Raw genomic sequence first — 20,347 nt, forward strand, 5'->3', positions numbered from 1 at the left:
CCCTTCTAAAATTCCGTCCCTTTTTCACGAATGTGACCGAATAAGACTTGTAACAGGGTTTGCACTCACATGAGCAACACGACGGATGCAATATCTTGAGCAGCATATGGTTACCCTTCCAGAGCACCTGTGAACAACCCCTGTTTTTTTGTGGGATTCATGTTGCTTAGTCTTACGTTTTCTGTGTTGTGTTTTTGTGAGCTATTGTTTATGTTTATGTCATTTTCTTTTCAACCATGACGTTGTCAGTATATTTTCGGTTTATGAGTTTGAATGTCCCTCTGGTATCTTTCGCCTCTGTTTGACTGTTTAGTTACCAATCATTTATGTTGTAGACATTCGGTTATGAAAATGATATAGCGGCATCTGAGAAAATTGAACACATTAGAAATCATTTCACATTAAATTATGAACCTATTCTGATACTTTAAAAAAACAAAAGTTTAAAAGGTATAACATAATCTTTTACATAGAAAAAGCTTCTAGAATACTATGTACTTTAGTGTTTATGGAATGACTCTTGTGAGTATTTGCCTGTACTAAATCAGGAATATGACAGTTGTTTTCCATTCTTTTTATGTATTTGAGCTTTGACTTTTGCAATGTGATTATGGAATTTTCCTCGGAGATGGTTGTTTTTTTTTTTTATTATTTTAGAATTCATAAGATAACATCTTTGAAGGTTAGGGGAAAATTTGACTAGACATAATGTAATAAATAAGAAAGTTGCAATGTTTCAGTGATAAGCAGTAGACTTTACTTAATGTTATGTCTTGTCTAGGAGTCACTTTGCTTTTTATCGGAGATTTTATTTACAATAAATACACAGTGTGGGAACGGAACTGTATACGGTAATGTAATGTTTTGGTCATTCGGGAGATTGCAAAGCGGGGCTCCGACATTTGCAACAATAACAAGTTGCTTGATGAAAAGTTTGATGAATTCAAAAACTTACTATTTAACTTTTCCTTAGAATGGTGGGGCTCCGAGTAAATCGATCAAAACTGTCACGGAGCAGCGATCAAAAATGTATAATAAATATCCAAAAATCCATCGTTCCTACCGAATTTGCACAAGTACCTTTTCATATATATAGTCTTACCTCTCTGAAAGTTTAAAAATTATTGTCCCAGTAGAACCATTTTCTCAATGTCGTATATTTTAATTGACTGTACAATCGCTTGCAAGTTTACTTTGCTATCACTCGGAGCTGTCCTGTACACTCACATGGAGCTTTCATTAGCCAAATTCATTAAATACATTAAATATGCGTTTCATTGGTTGTTCCTTGTCTGTCTTATTATATTCATCTTTGGTATTTGAAATAAAAATGAGCACGGATTCAGTCATTTTGCCGAATAATAAAGATAGTTAACAATCTATCACGGACACATAATTGAAGGTGTCTATATCAGAGAGAAAATCAACATTCGAACAATAAGCATACAAGACAAAATAAAAGGACAGTACAAATGTAAAGAAATCACTAAAAAACAGTGCTCGTACAAAAAAGAATAATCTAGGTGCTCCGGAAGGGTAATAATATTTTGAAGTTTACTTAATTTGTTAACCCAACATTTAAAAAAAAATAATACATAAGTATAATAACAATACAACAAAGAATGTTTCAGCAGAGGATCGGGATATTCTAACTTGATAAAGGCATTCGAATGTGAAACGCATCTATTCGCCAAACAAAGAAAATACACGTATAAGTCAATAAACATGATATAAAAATAAGAAGATGTGGTATAATTGCCAGACAACAACTGTTTTACTCCTGACTTGATACAGGCATTTTCCAATGTAGAAAACGGTGGATTAATCATAGCTTTGCTACTGGTGGTACGAAGCTCTCTTAATGATACAATGTATCAATGATAAGTGTGTGAGGTTTTTTTTATTCAAATGACAACGAAAACACAAAATCCTTATATTTTATAAATTTCTTCATAATAATAAGCAGTATCACACAGCATATTTGAGTTCGAACAACATGTTACAAAATATAAAAAAGAAGGTGTGGTATGGTTGCCAATAATACAACTGTCTGTAAGAGACCAAATGACACAGACATTTACAACTATAGGTCACCACTGAATTGTAGGCTACTGACTTTGGACAAGCACATACAAACAGAATGCAGCGGGGTTAAAACATGTTAGTTGGATCCCCCTTCCCCTAACTTGGGACAGTGGTGTATTAGTAATTTATAAGAACGAACTATAAAAATCAGTTGAAAAAGGCTTAACTCATCAGATGGACAAAAATACAATCATTTCTGCTTATATCCACTTATTTGATTGGTTTATATTAACATATAGAATGTTTCGATTACCAAAACTTGAAGCAGAACCTTTATATAGTAAGTATTTGAGTTCATCAGAATTTTCATCAATCAACTTGTTATTGTTGCAAATCTCGGAGCCCTGCTTGACAGTCTCCTGAATGACCAAACTATTACATAATCGTACAGTTCCGTTCCCACACTGTGAAATAGCTGGTTGCAAATGCAGAAATTTATGACAGAAAAGAAAAATCGACGGTTAAACTGTTATGAACACAGGATGAACTATTATATTTTCTGACTCTTATTACTAAGGGTTGAATTTTATTTTTAAAGGTATTTACTAACAAGTTTAAAGGTTTGAGCTTTGTGTTTGTTCTTTTGATTTTGACATTTCAAAAGGGATTTTCCGATTTGAGTTTCCTTGGAATTCGTATTTTTTGTTATTTCCTTTTTTATTGGTATGTTCGACACAACTCAACAAGCATGTGCATGTGCCTTTTGTCAAAAGTGGATGGACTATTATATTTTAAAGACATGTTTTTTTACAATGGGTTGAATTTCATTTTTAATGGCGGATATTCTAACAATTTCAAAGGGTTGAGCTTTGTGTTTGAATTTTGAATTTGCCATTTGATAAAGATTTCCCAATTTGAGTTTCCTTGGAAATCTTTTTTTTGTAAAAAAGTTCGTATACAAATGCAACAGATCACAAAACAGATTTCGTATTAGCATGTTCCTGTGATTTTACAAACACCGATCAGGAGTAACTCAGAATAAGTCAACATACCTGTGTTTCATTTCCAAATATGTGTATGCTTGATAATTGAGAAATCACTTTTTTTTTATCATTGTATACACTACCAATAATTTACCCACACTTTTTTGGTACATTTCTACCCTCGTGCATATCAGTACTGTTAGGAAAGACTGAAAACTTATAATGTTATACTTTGAATGAAATCTCAGTACTGATTTTGTCAGTACTGTTTCTGTACTGATTTTGACAGTACTGTTTTAGTACTGATTTTGACAGTACTGTTTCAGTACTGATTTTGACAGTACTGTTTTAGTACTGATTTTGACAGTACTGTTTCAGTACTGATTTTTTCAGTACTATTTCAGTACTGATTTTGTCAGTACTGTTTCAGTACTGATTTTGTCAGTACTATTTCGGTCTTGTTATTTTCAGTACTGTTTCAGTAGATTTGGTGTTGTTAATCTTTTTAACTTGAATGTGTATTGTTTCAAAAAATATTTGGAACTGAAAACTTTTAAACTAGGTAAGTAAAGTATGCTATATAATAATTGTGGCATATTTTGTATCTTTTGTAGATATCTCTGATTAAGTGTTTATCATTAGAGAAGTTTTTACAATGTGCATCTCAGTACAATTGGTATCCAAATATAGGTTTGATAATTCTGTGACAATATTATTATTATCCTTTTTTAGCTGGTTACGTTTTTCTCTTTGACTATATCACCCTGCTGCGCAGATTTTTTTTAGCTACGTGAACATGACCAAGGAAAATTATCAAGCTTTCTCTCGTCTATCGAAAAACTATTGAAGCGAAGGAGAAAACAGAAATGAAGCAAGATAAGCAGTTTATCGGATTTTACCCATTAGGAGCACCTGAATTCACTCCCGGTTTTTAATGGAGTTCGTGTTGTTTTTTATGTACTTTTCAAAGTGTTGTTGTAAATGCCCTTTTGTTTTGTGATTCTTTGCTTACTTCTTGATTTTGATTGTGACTGTCTTTCAGTGTTTATAAAAATAATACGCTCTAGGAGCACCTGAATTCACTCCCGGTTTTTAATGGAGTTCGTGTTGTTTTTATATATGTATTTTTCAATGTGTTGTTGTAAATGCCCTTTCGTTTTGTGATTATTTGCTTACTTCTTGATTTTGATTGTGACTGTCTTTCAGTGTTTATAAAAATAATACGCTCTAGGAGCACCTGAATTCACTCCCGGTTTTTAATGGAGTTCGTGTTGTTTTTATATATGTATTTTTCAATGTGTTGTTGTATATGCCCTTTCGTTTTGTGATTATTTGCTTACTTCTTGATTTTGATTGTGACTGTCTTTCAGTGTTTATAAAAATAATACTAACTCGACATCAGGGAGATTCACACTGTGGTTCGAGGCTGATATTTTACAGTATCAATGTGTATAATAGCTCATAATTTATATATATATCAAACAAGATTAGAATCTTCAATACTGTTCATTTTTTGGTATTTTGCTATTGCTTAAAATATGTTGTAATTAATGCAGTCAGATGTTACTATGTTAGGCAATGCATTATAATCAACACAAAACAATGTCTCGATTACCTTATTTTTAATCATAACTGGAATTTCTTTTATTTATCATAACCATTTTTTAATATATAATAAAACATTCAATATCATACCAACATGTGAAGTTTGTGGCAAAAATCTCTGTCATTTTCATGCCCCTTGGTTATTTTATGACCCTTTAAAGCTCATAAATAAAACAATCAAAGAAACAATTAATTTTGCATTTATCATGTTTCATTGCTCTCCCCCTACGCCATCTTTTCTTTGGAATGCTTTGTTAAATGTCAGTTTCCTGGCTCTTTTCCTCAATTCAGTCCCGGATATGATGTGTCTTTTTACGTGTACAGTGGTAATTCAAGAGGACACTTTAGTTCTAATATGAGCTCATTATAAGCATCCACCTTTTATGTTTTGGTACTTGTACGAAACTCAGGATTCAATGGTTCATGATTAAATGTTGGTTTTTTTTCCTGATGAGTGCCATATTGTCTAGATACATCATTTTGTTTATAGGTCTTCAATTTTCACATCGAACATTCCCATGTCTGCTCCTGTCTCCATTGCTGTTAATCATTCTGAGGAAAGAAAATGTAATGAATTTATAAAGGCTACTATAAATTTTCTAATGTTAAAACTTTCCTCATTTCTGTGTTATGTAAAAATAAAAAGAATGCACAATTATGGAAGGGAATGGTCTGACATCAAAATTTACTTATTACTTTATATACTACCAGAAGTCCAGTAATGGACTGGACTTCTGATACTACATGTATATATTACAATCAATCAAAGTTGAAATTTGTTTCTAAATAAAAAAAAAAAAGGAAATATGATAATTTAATTCATCATCATCAAAGTATTGGTGTTTGCCAGTGGCAAGTATTTCATACACGTGTAGCTTTAACCATCGGTCTATTTATGTGCTCTTTATAATAAGATCCGTGAAACAACGACAAAAGACATTTAAATATGTAGGACTCTAAAGTGCGAGGGTACTCTAAAGTGCGATGGTTACGCTAAAGTGCGATGGTCTACGCTAAAGTACGATGGTGTCTCACGCTAAAGTGCGATGGTATTTTGTTTGTTAAATTACGATCGTATATCAAGCTAAAGTGCGATGGATCAATAGGGTAATGTTCTATGGCTTTTAAAAATATAAAGAACATTCGATATAAATATAGTCCTTTTTCAAAAGCTAGTATTCTAAGGTATACCATATATAACAGGCATTATCCTCTACTGCATGGTAGGATTCAGCTATTGTTTCTAAATTTAAAAGTCCTTAGACCGACCTCGTAATGATTTCTAAAAGGTAATTTGAGTGTCATAGAATACTATATTTCTTGTAAAATAATTTTTAACAGTTCTGGCGTATTAATTATTGTGATAACTGTCGTAGCTTGCCGTTCACACACTATATCACTAATGGGAACACATCCCCTTACAGTCGTCATTGTGAAAAAAATACAAATACAAAATTCGATTTTTGTCGGAATATGTGACATTTATTTGTTGAAGCTTTAATCATAAATACGAGCTTTCTCCTTTTTAGTAGCGACTACACATACATTTATATTTACCTACAACATGTACAATGTACATAGTAATGTTTTAGCCGGGCACAATTTATAATTTACGCATGAAAACATGTAACTTTGTTTTACCTACGTTTTTTTTCAATAAAAACGACAATATTTTAACGGGGACCGCAAAGTAAACTGCAACATAAACAATAATCTTAATGTACCCGTTCGCTTCCAATAAAAGCAGGATACTGGATATTTATGCGAATATGTATCTAAATAGTAAAATGGTTGATTGCTGCACAAGATACAAGTTCTTCTTCCAGCTACCGAAAAAAAAACATTTGCTTTAAAAGACGACAAAGAACGGTTAGGTTAAAATAACTTTTTAATCAAACCGTTTTTCATTGCTATTACCATTTTTGACCACAATCTTTCTAACAAATTAAGCTTTCTGTATGTATCATTTATGTTCATTTGAATGGAAACATCATTTTCCATATATTTGATTTCAAATAATTGTGAAATTGTGACACATAAACTCGTTTTGTGTAACCAAAGCAACACTCTGCACTTATTTGATACAACATGCAAAAGGGAAGAGAAAATGTCGCAAATGCCACACTATTTTGTCAAAGTAGAATTTCAATACATAAGAGTAAAATCCTTTCTGAACAATTTACATTTATATATAAAGAAAAACAATACAAAAAAGTATATGCATTTCAACCTCATTTTTCATAAAATTGAGTTAAAATATTCAAGCGTGAAAAAAATAGTTGGAAAACTGTGCAATGATTTCTTGACCTTCTGCCGTACCGGATCTGCGTACCTTAAGCAAAAGACAAGCTATTATATTACTTTGCAGCTGCATATGCGATGTGCAATAATATGAAAGAGGGACGTAAGATACCAGAGGGACAGTCAAACTAAACCAGTGTTGATGTGCAAGATGCACATATTGACAACTAATATCAAAATATAGTTGATCAGATTCATTTAGTAAAATTTTACATGATTTTATACAAGGAATATGTAGCAGAGATTTGGTAAAATAAGCTGTGTAAAATCAGAAGATGTAGTCGATTTTTCAATTGAATATATATGGCAACAAGTAATGAATAGCATAGACAAATCAAAAGTAAGATATTGTTTTTAAATTTTGGAGAATTTGTAACAAATCTTTTAAATTTAATAATCTATGGCCACATCTGATCGATTCTTATGGAACTACATATCTCATCACAATATTTCTAAATGTCATCTTCAACTGCAAAGAGAACTATAATGCGAAATTGAGTTGAGAATAGTTATAACTTTAATAAACACTGCTGGTAAAATATGCCACTACTCTAATTAAACAGACAAAAATAAAAGGGATAAAAGGTCAAACAACAATAACCAACCTTACATAGAACAATTAAACACGAACTGCACTAAAACCGTGAATTAAAGAGCACCGGAAAGTAAACATTTCTTGCCCTTAATATAGCACCCTATGTGTTACGAAAGCAAGAACAAAATCGCTTTCATAGTCGAGAAAAAATAATAATAGACGGTATTGTTACGACAAATAAAACGTATAACGTAGTCATATGTGACACATATATTCTATTACCAGACATTCTAAATAGAACTTGCATGTATAAACAATATTTTTTATAGGATCGGTAGCTGGAAAACATCTTTTTTTTTGTAGTGGAAGAAAGGTAAACAACGCAGGCTTCTTGGAAGGTAAGAAATCCATGTGCTAAGAAATTAAGTATTCATAAAGGTTTTAAGCGCTTCTGAATGTATAACTGGATTGCTTTGATAAATCGAGAGGAAATGTCAGTTAACTCGTCAGTTACCCTGAGTTTTCCTTCCAGTGAATTTGCTTGGGTTTTCGATAAACGGGCCTTTAACTTACAATTCTTTGAGTATTTGTATGTACGATGTCAAAATCTTCTGTTAAAATTGAATATGATCAATAGGATGAAAATTGTATGTAAAACAGCAGTCGGTAGATTTAAATTTTGCACTTGAGGAATAAGATCTCTAATTTTCTTTCGTTGTTGAAAATCTCGGATGTAGGTGTGGGCATTCAAAATTTTAATATGTTAAGGTTGAGATATGAGATAACATTATATAAAGAAAGTAGTTGGAATGTCAATGTAACACTGTGGTCTTTAAAAATAACTTGAAAACACCAATAAGCTATAAAAAGACCCCAAAAAAAAGACACCGGAAATCAAATATGAAAAAAATATGTTTCACAGAAAACTTTTTGTCTTGAGAAATTGCATGAATCAGCAGCGATCCAAAATTTCCTTTTTTACTTATGTTTGAGGGACGACACTTCTCCTAGTTTGCTACGTGACTATAGGCCACCAGAAAGCAGCATTCATCGAGTGGCTGTTAATTTGATAATTAATAATATAATATTTAATTTACCAAGTCGACAGCCTTAGCGACATCCAAATTCTCCAAAAGCGTTTCAAATACAGTTTTTTTTTTAATTAAGAAATTATGCTTCATATAAATTAACTGTAACACCTAAAAAAAGAAAGAAAAAACCCTTATAAAATAACCATTGTTAATGATTTCGGCGCATTATTGTCACAGCAAACATTGCGTCAAATAACTATAACGTCCACACAAATTCATTTCATTACTTGTATGCTTAAGATTTGAATGAAATATCATCTAAATGTTTTTAAATCTCTTTAAAATTTTGGCCTCTCGCATCAGTGTAGAAACATTAAATGTAAAATAAACATCTGGTGCAGAAATATTGGTACAATTAATGTTATTACTATTACCTAATTAGTATCTCAGCTAGCTGGACATGACAGGTCGAGAGAGACACCAACTTAGAAGCTAACGAAGAAGTCACAGATAGGGTATTAGAATAGAAACACTGAAAATTAATAAAGTGTTAGTTGAAAATTTAGAGAACATTATACGATTTGGACCAACGTCTTAAAAATTCACTACATTTCTCATTGTCCCTACAAATAATAATATATTATATCTTCAATAAGTTTTCATAGAATGAAATTCAAAACAGTGTAGCTGTGGCCATTGATTGACACATTAAAATCATCCATTGACTGGGACAATTTACGTGAACGTTTGTCTGCAACGACCACTGTTCACGACGTACCTACGATAGACATTTAAGCTGTGGGGTCACCAAGGTTTCTTAACGCCTTTAATTATAAAATAATTCGAAAAATTAATCAGGAATAACCTTTGTGTTTTGATTTATATAATTGATACAAATCAAAATATCGTGTTATTTCTGATTAATTTTTCGAATTACTTTATTTAGGTGTTGAGAACCTTTGGTGACCCCATAGTTTAAGTGTCTTTAAAAAGTACATAGTGAGCATTGGTCGTTACATACAAACGTTCACCTAAATTGTCCCAGTCAATGGATGATTTTAATGTGTCAATCAATGGCCACAGCTACACTGTTTTGAATTTCATTTCTATGTAAAGATAGTCATTTGGATACAATTATATAATGTTGTCAACAGTGACTTGGCATTTTAACGTTAAAAATGACACTTTCTTTTCTATATTTCTTTTGTCGCCCCATTGTAAATTTGATCAGGTTCAATATATAGTTTTTTAGAAGATATACTGAGACTCCAAATAACCATCTGTTGCACGTGCTATAACTATGAGTATCAAACAAATGTTCATATTATAATATAGAATCACAATTTTTAACTGCATATTTATTTAGTCAAATTTATACCTTAATACGTAAAGTTAATCATAGTTTGGTTTGGTCGTATTATTTTTTTTTATTCTGTTATTGGGGATTAGTATTAGCTTATGATTTCTTTGATGTCATTTATAACTTTAATGAAAAGTTGAAAATCTTTAAGAATGTCTCACTGTTTTAAGTCATATTTTAAATTTATTCCGTTTATGGATATATTTGATTTTGTCAGGTTTTATGAACTTCCAGCCTTTTTGTTTTGGAGTTGAGTATCTAAAAAAAACTTAAAAAAAAAAACCAAAACATATATGTACCGATCCTGTATAACTATTGAATGACACGACATAACATCTGTTAAAGTTTGCAGCAAAAAAGATCAGGCTAAAAATATATTAAAATGAAAATGAGGACTAGGGGGCGCCCGGATATGGGGAGTAAAATATTTAGATGCCCAATAATGATCTATTCTTAATTTCGTTCAAAAAATTTCCTAGAGTTTTCTTTGAAAACGAAAACGGAAATCTCCAAATTTAACAGCATAAATATAATTGAAAATTAGTATTAAGGCTTATAGTTTAAATTGCAGTATAACTAGATGGATATCCTACGTATGTATAGAATGATATGTTTTAGCAATCATGACCTTATTTATTTTGCCCAATTTTAACATAGCAATACAAATTGAATGATAATAGATTTATTATACTTTATAATTCAACAAAAAAACATCTTTTTATGCTGAAAATCTAGTAATTTATTCAATTACCAACAAAGCGTATCATACCCATAAAAGGTTTTCACATATCAAAAAATAGAAAATAATAAATCATTTCCCTTTAAAAGTTTTTAACTTTTCATACTTGTAATACCACAGAGGATATAATAATTTCGTTATAATTGAGTCCTACATTCAGGTAAATACTAACATTCATGTTTGCAACTTTCACAACAATCCGACGTATACATTTGCAAACTGACACTTCTAAACAAATTTTGAACTAAATTAATTATTTTGTTCTGAACAGCTCTTGAAAAGTTAAATATCAAAAATAAGGAGCTCTGCAGAAAATTAAAATCGGAAAGTTCCTTATCTTAAAAGATGTATTCAAAATGTTGATACGCGGCTAAGATACAAATTACCGATTAAAACTAAAATTGGTTTATAAGATAGTGAGGGCACTTTTTCAACGCAATTAAATAAAAGCAAATGATTTAATCAATTTTCAATGTTTCTTTTCTATTTAAAATGTGCTATACTTTTTTGTTTTGGATTATTCGTGTTTTTTATTGTCCAATCTTTTAATGCATCTTCTTTTCTTTTTGAAGTATTAGAAGTTACCGTTCCCCTTATTTTTCAAAGACTGCATAATACCAAGTATATTTATTTTCTAATGGTGTAAATGTACACGTTTTTTTCTCAACTTATGGTTCTGGGCAGCTCTACCTCTAGAACACCTTTTAACAGTTTTAACCTATAAGAGATTTGTAATTTATCAACAATCTATGTATTGGCAACCAATATGAAAGTCTCAACAATCTGCACCATAAATAATTGACACGTTATCATAAGTATCTCGCACACTCACCCAATCGTAGTAAATCAAAACTCCGAAACAATAGCTTGGCTAAACTTAGTCAACTGAATGTACAAGCTCCTATGCAGGGTTATCGGTCCTTGCTCTAGAGATTGCTCAACGTTATGTGACAAGAATGAGGCTACCACCGTTTCGGATTTTGTCGTTAATCAAGAAGGAAGTATGGTAAATGATTGTTTACTCCAGAGCATATTATTCCAATTCTTTATCTTTTGACATATTTAATTTTTGTCTCTAAAAAAATGTTTGTATTTAAAATGAAATACAAACTGTTTATTTAAATTTTCTTGTAATACCACACTATCGAGTATATTGTTCAACTATTTATCTTTTGAAATACTTGTAAAGTGCTTCATAATCATATTTGCAGTCCCTTTAAAATATGAAAAAGGCTAAGAATTTTAAAAATGACTTTTACAAACTGTTAACATATTTAAATGTAAAAGAGATGTGTTATGTTTATTATAATTCCAGAGGTACATTTACACTTGTGACCAACTCACAATAATCAGACGTTCACCTATAAAAATTGCTTTATATATGCACTTAATTAAAAGCAATACATAGACGAGGAACGGTTCTTAAATTCAAAGATGTATTACTATTATTACAAGTAGTAGCATTAGTAGTAGCAACAACAGCAGCAATGAGTAGTAATAGTTCTAATAATTGTAGGTGTGGTAGAAGTAGTAGTAGTAAAATTGAGAATGGAAATGGGGAATGTGCCAAAGAGAAAACAACCCGACCATAGAAAAAACAACAGCAGAAGGTCACCAACAGGTCTTCAATGTAGCGAGAAATTCCCGCACCCGGAGGGTCCTTCAACTGGCCCCTTAACAAATATATACCAGTTCAGTGATAATGAACGCCATACTAATTTCCAAATTGTACACAAGAAACTAAAATTAAAATAATACAAGACTAACAAAGGCCAGAGGCTATAGCTAGGACTTGGGACAGTAGTACATACCGAAACATATTTTGAGCTTAGCATGGCTGAACAAGAAACCGTAATGGCATATATATATATATATATATATATATATATATATATACAACTCGTCTAAACATCAACCCAACAATGTTAGATCTGTAAATTTGCTTTCGCAAATTTTTGGTTCTTCCCTCGCCGGGATTCGAACCCATGCTACTGTGATATCGTGACACCAAATCGCCTGCACTGCAGCCGTCCCGCTAGACCACACGACCACCTGGGCTCTCAAAAAAAGAGCTTTCGCTGGCCATGTGTTACCTTTCCACGTCAGTTTTAATCTAGCGGCTTACTGCAGTACATGATATATAAGGCATGAAGATGTTATTGTTACAGATCAGCTAAATTATCTATAGTAAAGGATCCTACAAAGTAATGTAATATACAGTCACAGAAAATAATTATATTTATAAGTACGTCTGAGTCAGTGACAACTCTACAACAGATATGAAATGTTCATCGTGTATCCTATAGAAAAAACAATCATATTGTGGTGAATCATGTTTTGGTAACATACAATAATTTGCATTTCTTTTTCTCTCTCTTTGTAAATACATGTTATTTTTATGGATTGCAATCTTTTATTAACAAAAATTATAACAAGAATATAAACTGAATTGTTTATTCAATTTTAGGTAAAATTGTGTTTGTTTTCTCTGTATGTATTTACTGGGAAGGATCAACTGTGTATTCTCATAATTGTCATCCATTCTCAGAGAGAACTTTATCAGAACTTCAGAGTCCGTGTTTCCAAAGAGGAAACAATGAGAGAATGATCAATGGTGAATTTTATTCGGCAACGTTTAAAACTCTTATTGAAAGTATGCGATTGAGAATTGAAAGTCTTTTTTATCATTACGTAAGTATTTATACACATGAATTTTCATCATGAAAAAACTTTTACGGTTTAATCTTATGTGTTCAAATAAATGTTTTTATTTTACTTTCATTGCAGTTAATTCAATGTCAAAAAACCAACAAATTTTTCCGCTAAAAGAATGATGTTATAATGTTTGCACACATCTAGCTAAACATGAATTATAAATAAAAAACAACATTTTGTCATTGATTAGATAACCTTACAATGGGAAGATGTCTCCACTGCCTAATTAAGTTTCCGTTTAGCATTTTACTACAATACTTGCTTTATTCGATCTTTGTAATGAACAAAATTTGAACTTTTGTGCTTAAACAAAGACAAGTTTACATTTAAAAAAATGTTACTTTATCAATTAATATACATGCAGCGGATGTGTTTCCGAGTTGTCTCGCCTAGCCAAAGTATACCTTCATATCGTCGATAAATTCAATGGATATAAGGAAGACGTAAAGCCAAAAAGAGGCTACTTATTAAATGGATGTGCGATTTATTAATCATATTACATTATTTGCTTGATTTTATACGATAGGGATTGTTTAGGGATATTTATGCGTTTCCCTCAGTTTTAGTTTGTTACCCCGATTTTGTTTTTTGTCCATGGATTTATGAGTTTGAACAGCGGTATACTACTGTTGCCTTTATTTACAAGCAAAACAACAAAAATCGGTTCTAATTAAATGGGATTTGAAATGAGAAATAGAATAATACAAGATGAGTTCAGTTGAAAATATTTTATGCATATTCTGGTAAGACAATAGTACCCCACGTTAATTGGGTCGTTGCAAAGAAATTCCAACCAATAGACAACCGATTAAGGTTGAAATTTTGCCTTGAAAAGGTATGAACCCGTAATGAATGTATTAGCATGACTTTGTTTTGTGCAAAGAGCGTTATGCACTACCGAGACATGACATTTTATCAAACATATCCAGTCCATGAACCATTTTAAAATTTAAAGTTCCATGTATCCCAATTAAAAGCAGTCATAAATACTAATTGTTTTTCATTCAGAATACCAGACATATAACGCCATCGTTAAATCGAAGGTCTAGCTTGCCAGTTTCAATTAAGGTGAGTACCATTTTAAACTCTGATTGCTAATATTACGAATTTACACAGGAGTATTGTTGAGGGGAATAGGACCTTTATCGGAACTCCGTGATTGGGTGTTATTAAGCTCGGGATTTCGGGATTGACCATTTCGGGATCCGGGAATTCTTTTTTCGAATTTCGGGATGTCAGGATTTAGATCTATTTAAATTCGGGACCTCGGGATTTCGTGTTTTTAAGTTCGGGATTTCGCGATCAGTAACTCTCCTAACCCCCTCATAATTAATTGACCCGTTATCGTTACAAGGACTAATATTTTGTAAGCAAGACCCACGTTTCTTCTACAAAACACCCATCTGTGACTCTTGAATCAAAAAATTAAAATGGCCAAACAAAGAACGAAACTGAGGAGCATTGAAGACCCAAAATATTGCTGGATTTTGCCAATTAATGAATGTTTTTAGAAGAAGGAGCATGTGGAAACCTTTTTAGTCTTGTAAAATCACAGGAAAAAAAATCATTTTAATGCATTACCAATCAAATTCTTTTACCTTCAAACCAAATTTCAGAAATTGTGAATATTTGCCATGTCTTTTTGTTTAGAGGGATATCGAATCAAAATTTGATTTAAAAAAATTAGAAACATATCATTTGATTTAAAAAAATTAGAAACAGATCATTTGATTTAAAAAAAATTAGAAACATATCATTTGATTTGAAAAAATTAGAAACAGATCATTCGATGCTATGGTCAATTTGGTCCCACATCATACATTATCCATAAAATATTACCGCGTAAACTTGAATGATTCAGTATGTTGGTCTCCTAATTCTCTTATATAGGTGCAATATTGACGAAGATGGAGTTCCAATAATATTTTTTTCTCATTTTTTTAAGCTAAAAACAAACAAATGTCGTTGAGAATAAATACAAGGGATAACTTCTACATGAAAGCCTTTGTAGTTTCAGTTCAGTCACTTAGTTTATTAACTGCAAACGTAATCAAACACAATCTATAAAATCTTGCATTTGCATTTCTTTTATAATCTTATATATTAAAAAAACTCTCATGCGTAAGGGACTTCTAATAGGAAGTATTTTTGTGAAATCATTCTGATTTGACCATATGACCTTTGTTTGAATATTTTTCATAGTTTTTCAAAATATCAAAATTGCATTACGGAGATTTAAAAAAAAAATATAACCATATTAAATAAATTATTAGTGAACGATCATGTAACAGTATTGTCTGCTATGGTGTTTATAAATTTTGAAAACACTTTTTATTTTTGGACAGAACGTTTTCGAGAATATTTGTTTTCTGTATTTCAGATTAACAATATTGTTCTTTTCATAAAGAACTTGCACAGAGATTTCAAAAATTATTTCTTAAGCATTTCTTCCATGGAAATGTCAGAACAAGATCCAACATCAAGCATATATAAACAACTTAGAGCATTAAACAGTGATATTTTAATGACAATGTGTATCACATCTAATAATAATCGCAGACATCGCAGGAATATGCCTTGCAGAAGAAGCTGGAACCAAAAGTCGCATTATCAAGCAAGATCTCTTAAAGTTTTAGAAAGTTTGCATACATATCTTGAAAATCTAGAAAATAATTTGCAATTGGTGTTTTGATTAGTGGTTTCTGGTATCTTGATCTCAATTGGAGTTAAATTATGTCCAATCTATGTATAATTAACACCAATAGTAGGAACCACACTGTTATCAGAGCGAATGCAACTTGGTGCTTAATTTATAGGTATTTATTGTATTGTTTTGTTTTGTATATGATATGTTTTATATATATTTTTTTGTATATGATATGTTTTATATATATTTTTTTGTATCTGATATGTTTTATATGTTTTTCGATGTTGAAATTGTGTTTTATTTTGTATGAATTCTAGTCATGACTTAAACAAATGTTTTATGTAATATATTGCTCATCAACCAATGCCTAAGACAATAAACCATGTACATTTTTATCTGTTTTATACTTTAGAAAAGCGTGATTACCATATTCTATCACAGGCTCGAGGCAACATTCATTTTTTTTTATCCTTTTGTTAAAAGATAACCATTCACCATGTTTATGACCTATTATGCATACTGTCAAGTTCAACACACATAAAGAAGTAAAGGCTTACGGACCAAATAGTAAGTTTTTTAAAAAATGACCACGAAAGCTCACTCCTTTTTAGCATTCATAACCTATGCACAAAACTGTTATTTTTATAAATGATGAGACATTTTATGGAACTTAAAAATTTAAGTTGCCAACTCCTACGACTAAAAATGATGCTTTCGTGCACTAACCATAAATGATTATCATCTTCGGTTGAATTAAATGACCGTACTTCAAACGGATTCATAATTCAGTCTAATTTACATTATGAAAGTTTTTTTACAATCGTTTGATGTGTTCGAGCTTTTGATTTTGCCATTTGATTAGAGACTTCCTTTTTTCGGGGAAAATAGAACCTTTAATAGAATAACAATAGACAAATTAAACTTTTAACTGAATTTAAAAAAGGTAAAATCACAAAAATACTGAACTCCGAGGAAAATTCAAAACGGAAAGTCCTTAATCAAGTGGAAAATCAAAGGATCAAACACATCAAACGAATGGACAACAACTGTCATCTTCCTGACTTGGTACAGACGTTTTCAAATGAAGGAATTGGTGGATTGAATCAGGTTTTATAGCGATAAACCTCTCATTTGGCCCGAGAACACAGTTATTTCGTAGAGCATTTTTTTTAGACAATAAATTCAAATTAAAAAAATCGCACCCGCTCTTTCTCTAAAAGATTTTTACAGTGTAGTGTACTACCACGGAGACAAATAATATCAAAATTATAGAAACTTCTACCAGCTCTAACTCAAAATATTGACAATTCTGTGTCAAGGGGGTGTAAAATTCAGTTTGACAGCTTCAGACGTGATAAAATTTGACCTTTTTGAACTGGACCAAATCACTACTTAACATAAAGATTCAGCACCCAAATTTTTAACATGTAATTACATCCCCCTACTTAATATTTCATGCGTTTAATATCAAGAAATAAATTGGGAAAGTGTATCAAATAAAACATGCACGTTATACTGTTTACACTAGGGACTATATTCGTAGACAATGAAAACCAAAGGACGATAACTGTGTCCTTGGACCTAATAGGACAGAAAAACTTGACCAATCTTTATAAAACTTTGCATAATCTAAGCTTAGGCAATTATGAGATAGTTTGCCAAGTTTCATGGCCATATGGCATATATTAGAGAAACTAGGGTCATTTTGGTATTTACATTTGGATGTTTATTTTTGACGTATAAATTAAATATCTTCAACTGTCAAGATTTTGGCCTAAAAATTTGATATTTTGCAAAAATTTTCTTTTTAAATGCCCTTGAATATTATATATTAAGTATTAAAAGCACATGAACACTCATTTTATTTATCAGATGTATTGTAATTATTCCAAAGTCAAATTTATATGAGCCTATGCCGGAAAGCCTGAATTATTCTTTCATATATATTAAATGTACTTTTAATGTATAGAAAAGTTACAAAATCATACCACATGAGTATAAAATGGTCTTGGGCCATGTAGTACTGAGAATTATTTAGAGTCAATTTAGGAGGTAGCCCATATTGACATATGAAAATGCACACAGAAGCTATCAGAAATGAAAATGTGTTACTTTTTGCTCATTTCTATGCTAAGGTGTTATGATACAAGAAGTCTAATTGCAAAAGGACTCTTGGATTTAAATTTTTGAAAGACAATATGGTCTGATGGCCAGTTTTTTCACTTTTCAAAGGAAAACTTGCATTTAGTTTAAGTCTCAATAGGCATAAATCTGGACCATTTACTATCATACAGAATAAAAAATATGGTAGCCTATGAAAGGAGTGAGTTGTACTGAATATAGTAGAGTGCTTTTTTTAGCTCACCTGGCCCAAAGGGCCAAGTGAGCTTTTCTCATCACTTGGCGTCCGGCGTCCGTCGTCGTCGTCCGTCGTCGTTAACTTTTACAAAAATCTTCTCCTCTGAAACTACTGGGCCAAATTAAACCAAACTTGGCCACAATCATTATTGGTGTATCTAGTTTAAAAAATGTGTAGCGTGACCCCGCCAACCAACCAAGATGGCCGCCATGGCTAAAAATAGAACATAGGGGTAAAATGCAGTTTTTGGCTTATAACTCAAAAACCAAAGCAATTAGAGCAAATCTGACAGGGTTAAATTGTTTATCAGGTGAAGATCTATCTGCCTTGAAATTTTCAGATGAATCGTACAACCTGTTGTTTGGTTGCTGCCCCCGAATTAGTAATTTTAAGGAAATTTTGAAGATTTTGGTTATTATCTTGAATATTTTTTTAGATAGAGATTAACTGTAAACAGCAATAATGTTCAGCAAAATAAGATCTACAAATAAGTCAACTTGACCAAAATTGTCAATTGACCCCTTAAGGAGTTATTGCCCTTTATAGTCAATTGTTAAAAATTTTCATAAATTTTACTTTTTGTAAATTTTTAGGAAATATTTTCCACTGTAATTACTTAGCCAAGTTCATTATAGATAGAGATAATTGTAGCAAAAAGAATGTTCAGTAAAGAAAGATCTTCAAAAACAGCACCATCACCAAAACACCATTTTGTCATGAATTTACCTATGTCCATTGTTAATATGCACATAGGCCAAGGTGAGCGACACAGGCTCTTGAGAGCCTCTAGTTTTTTAAATTTAGTGAAATATTTGTGATGGACTACAGATTTGATGTACAAAGCTCTTCACATTTTACATACATCAATTAGGCCTTTTAACCAGGGCCATAAATACAAAATATGCTGCACTTTTTTTCTGTATTTATCTACTTTTCTCTATATACAGAATTCGCAAATGGTTAATTAAATTTGATTTATAAAGCATAGAAACACAAATATCAGGGAAAAAAAAGCTTTCAGATAGAAAGTCAGCATGCCTCTTAGGCATAAATGTAAACTGCTTTAAAATGCTTATTATAGCCGTAGAATGCCAAAATAGCACATTTTAACAGAATTTCTATAAACCAAAGATGTAAATCCTTTACTTTTATTGAGTTTGAAAAATTGAAACCAGCAAATCATTCAGGAAAGATACCAAAGTACAGAATCTAAATTTCAGGAATCCATATCTTAATAGGACAGAAAAACTTGACCAATCTTTATAAAACTTTGCATAACCTAAGCTTAGGCAATTATGAGATAGTTTGCCAAGTTTCATGGCCATTAACTTGTTTAGTTTTTAATTTTCTAATCGATTTATGATATTTGAACATCTGGAAACTATTGTCGCCTTAATTTTCTCTCTATATGCTCTATGTCTATTACATATTTCAAGACAATTTTCCCCAATGTTTTTATATTTAACGCACGTCTGGCGAACATACAAATTTTCAGTCCTAGTATCTATGATGACTTTATCGATCTTCACGTTTTTTTATTAGATGGCCTCGATATATGTTATAGTTTTCAAGAAATAAGCATAAATGTCAAAATGAAAAGCAATTGCATTCGAGAGCAGCATAAACGCCTATCGGTTGATTATATTAATCTTTTCTCGCTGATCAGTTGTTTTGTCGATTACAGTAAATTCTCTCAAAGATGACATATATTTTAAAGAAGGCACGGACAATTTCCTTCACAATTTAGAAGGGATACTTCTATAAGGAGTCATTTCACTTCAAGTATGCTTACTAATTCAAAGAATGGGAGATCATGTCGCTCTGGACGTATTTAGGGGCTTTCTCTATCTGTTATAATTTTTGCGATGAAAAAATCAATATTTTTTTAGCAACATTGACCATTTCATGATTTTTGCTTTATGAGTAGTTTAAATCCGCCAAATTTAAAAACAAAATATCATTAGATTGATTTGTACGGTTTGTTCAAGAGATTTTTCAGTTTCTTTAGTGCAAAATCGACAGATCACGACTAAGACTACGGACGCCA

At 31.4% G+C, this 20,347-nt stretch overlaps 2 long non-coding RNA genes across 2 annotated transcripts; one reads left to right on the top strand and one right to left on the bottom strand.

The window, feature by feature from the left end:
- Positions 1 to 4,615: 4,615 nt before the first annotated feature.
- Positions 4,616 to 11,571, bottom strand: LOC139520712 (uncharacterized). The gene is made up of 2 exons (XR_011663945.1): positions 11,412 to 11,571; positions 4,616 to 5,165 (listed from the first exon to the last, which is right to left on the bottom strand). It is a non-coding gene; the product is annotated as an uncharacterized lncRNA (long non-coding RNA).
- Positions 11,515 to 16,292, top strand: LOC139520713 (uncharacterized). Its single transcript, XR_011663946.1, has 4 exons — positions 11,515 to 11,585; positions 13,047 to 13,270; positions 14,303 to 14,362; positions 15,675 to 16,292. It is a non-coding gene; the product is annotated as an uncharacterized lncRNA (long non-coding RNA).
- Positions 16,293 to 20,347: the final 4,055 nt, after the last annotated feature.

This window comes from Mytilus edulis, chromosome 4 (genome assembly GCF_963676685.1).
Source record: "Mytilus edulis chromosome 4, xbMytEdul2.2, whole genome shotgun sequence".
Classification (NCBI taxonomy): domain Eukaryota; kingdom Metazoa; phylum Mollusca; class Bivalvia; order Mytilida; family Mytilidae; genus Mytilus; species Mytilus edulis.